Here is a 3,310-nt window from a genome sequence, read left to right as displayed (position 1 = left end):
CCCGTGGTGGGAAGAGCACAGATAGCCCATTGTGTAGCTTTGTGCTTAATTACAAATAATAATAATTGTTCCTTTATAACCATTGCTTCACAAACAGAAAATTCTTGAGTGTGTTGACCAAACTACTGTAATTAAATTAAACATTTTGAGGCATAAATGTCACCCCGGATTAATCATGCTGTAGTTTTTTTGTAGTTATCAACTTATTTACATAATGATGTATTAATTATGCCTTATCCAACTCCATGGTTAATTTACAGTTAAATCTTCAATTTTTTTCTCTCTTTTTTTTTTTGTGGAATGACAGGTACCAGTTTTGAGGAGTGAAAACTATGTAAAAACAACAACAACAACAAAAAAAAACAGTTTGTCAGAGCGGGAAAATATTAAATTTTATTCAAGAGAAGTTACTGCTTCAGATGATATAAAATCCCCAAGGGTGCAACCAACTCTTTTTTTTTTTTCTTCTTCTTTAGCCCTTACGGAATATGCCTCATGGACTAGCAGGTCTGAATGTGGAGACAGTTAAGGCAGTGCTCATGGTCACAACAAACTTGACTCAGTCTCGTCCTGAATGATACGAGTATTTAATGAAAAGAAAAATATAACTTCTATGTTCCATTCATTCTTCACAAAAATATGTCTAAAGAGGTTTTAAAGTAATATTAAAAGCTACAGGTTTGAATATGCTATGGATTATTAAATAGATTCAAGTATGAAGTATTCTATTTTATGGTGAATTGGATAAAGTGTATAATTAAAATTTCGTGGATGTATAATTTGACTATTTTTGCTCATTTGTTTTGTGTCTATCAGCAAACAAAGTAGTTGATATTGTTTCAAAAACGATGCCAATGTTAATATATTTGGAAAATGGAAATATTGTGAAACAGTTTAATAAATTAAAAATAAATTAAATAAAATATAAATTATTTCAAATTTGTAATAGCAATTTTGAAATTAGGGACAAGAGCTGGGCTTTTCCGGTTTGTAAATCTGGACACCCTAGACGTCTGGTAATTCTAGAACTTATTCTTTTTTCTTATCGGCCTGGCATGGCCAGGTGGTTAAGGCACTCGACTCACAATCGCGAGTTCGAATCACTGTCACACCAAAACATGCTCGTCCTTTCAGCCGTGGGGGCGTTATAACGTAACGATCAATCCCACTATTCGTTGGTAAAAGAGTAGCCCAAGAGTTGGCGGTGGGTGGTGATGATTAGCTGCCTTCCCTCTAGTCTTACACTGCTAAATTAGGGACGGACACGAGGGCTATCTGCGCTAGTAACTTTGCGCGAAATTCAAAACAAACAAAGAATTCTTCTTATCTGCCCAAACCTCCACACATGACAGAATAGCACACACAAACAAAAACTCAAGCGCCACCTATGGTGAGGTTGAGCTTTTATAAACCATTATTTTTTTTTATATCATTCCAAAGCTACTGTATTCAAATAATCAAGTTGTTTACATATAATTATCGATACTGTCGGAATTGAAGCGTATGCGTACATAACAGATAGTGAAACAACGGAAGTGTCGATGACCGGCCGTTTTTCACGCATGCGTACAATCATATCTTTGTTTACAAACACCGATCTTTGTTTATATAAATTACCACCTCCAACTGTTGGCTGGATCGATATGACTTACAAATGGCTTGGATTAGGTAACAGATAATTACCTATCCCGAATAACCATAAAGAAAGAGGTAAGACAAGCGACTATTTTTGGAATTCTTTTCAATACGAGGTAGAAGAAAACATGAAAAAAAAAAATTATTCCCAACACCTGTTGGAATATTTATTTCCAAATTTCATTTACATAAAACACTTTATATAAATTCCATGTAATAATTTATAAAAATTTATTTCCTTCTGAAAGTCGATACTTAAAACAAAAGCTTTAGCCTATGTAATGTATGAAGGGGGCGTAGCTCAGATGGTAGAGCGCTCGCTTAGCATGCGAGAGGTACCGGGATCGATACCCGGCGCCTCCACATTTTAAATTCATATCTTTTATATGATAATCTGATGTTCTTATGTTATAAATATAAAGTAAGTTACTTTTAAGAATATCAACGTCATCATGTGCCGTTTTCCTCAGTAATGATGATTGTCACAATACTCCACTTTTATTTGTTCTGTGCTTTTCACACCAGCTCTTCATATTTTGGTATCTCAGTCCACTTTTTAATATTTGTATCTTTTCCCTTCTATTTGACCCCTCTAGTGAGACTCGTTGGATGTTGCCTCGTCTCATCATATGGCCAACATAAGAATATAAAACATGATTAATTAAGACAGTAATAAATTTCAAACATGACAATATTTTGTTACACCAAATGTACGGTAATTGATAATTCATTGTGTAAAGTAAAATATATATAACAGCAAACACCCTCACAACAATTGCTGTCAAATTAGTGTCTTTATTGCAACAGTACTTCTTTAAATACAGGATTTCTACAACAATGGAAAATAATTCTAATAGCAGACACCACAAACTATAAGTCTACTTGTCTTAGGCCTAACATTAATTGAGCCTTTATTAAGCACGGCCTATATTCGATAAAGAGATAAATTAACAGTAACACTGTAGCTTGTGTACGTTTTTGCTTTAGTTTAGTTATTGTTAAACTTTACCGTACTTAATACTATCAAGAAGTAAATATATAATGTTACTCTACAACCTATGTTAGACCTTTTAAAAATTTGGGTAAATTTTTAATATGTTGCTGCATAACACGTCTTCTAAAGTTTACTTACATCCTTTTATGTGTGCACGCATGCGCATTTAGATAGTAAGGTGCAGGTACATTTTCAGGACAGACAAAAACTGAGTATTATTGTAATAGAGACACACACATATACCAAATAGTGAAGTTTTAGTCTAAAGAAAAAATACGGTAATATATTTCATTTCGTTCATATATATATATATATAATTTTATTGAAATTGCTTCCTTTTTCTGTTTATTTAAGTTGCCTCCCCCTCCCCCAGTGGATCATCAATAAGTGTGTGAACTTATACGCCAACAACCGGTGCTTTGTGCTTAACTATAAACAAACTAATTGTTTGAGTTAGTTTCTTTTATTAACAAATAATTCCTAAGTTTTATTTTTAATTTGACATCTTTAAAATGTTGTAGTTTCTCACACCGGTTTCTAGACTTGTAAGAATTCTTAATAATAATAAACCGTATGTTAAAAGTTAATTTGTATTTCATATTGCTACGTCTCCGTTTGTTAGTTAATTTTCCGTAACTTCGTTCCGACGAAACTTTAGCGACACAAGTCCTTTCTTAAATA

General features: G+C 33.1%; 1 non-coding gene across 1 annotated transcript; it reads left to right on the top strand.

The window, feature by feature from the left end:
- Positions 1–1,925: 1,925 nt before the first annotated feature.
- Positions 1,926–1,998, top strand: Trnaa-agc. Its single transcript has one exon. It is a non-coding gene; the product is annotated as a tRNA-Ala (tRNA).
- Positions 1,999–3,310: the final 1,312 nt, after the last annotated feature.

Source organism: Limulus polyphemus, unplaced genomic scaffold (assembly GCF_000517525.1).
Source record: "Limulus polyphemus unplaced genomic scaffold, Limulus_polyphemus-2.1.2 Scaffold449, whole genome shotgun sequence".
In the NCBI taxonomy this organism is placed as follows: Eukaryota; Metazoa; Arthropoda; class Merostomata; order Xiphosura; family Limulidae; genus Limulus; species Limulus polyphemus.
Note: the sequence above shows the minus strand (reverse complement) of the source record. Positions and strands in the feature narration are given on the sequence as shown.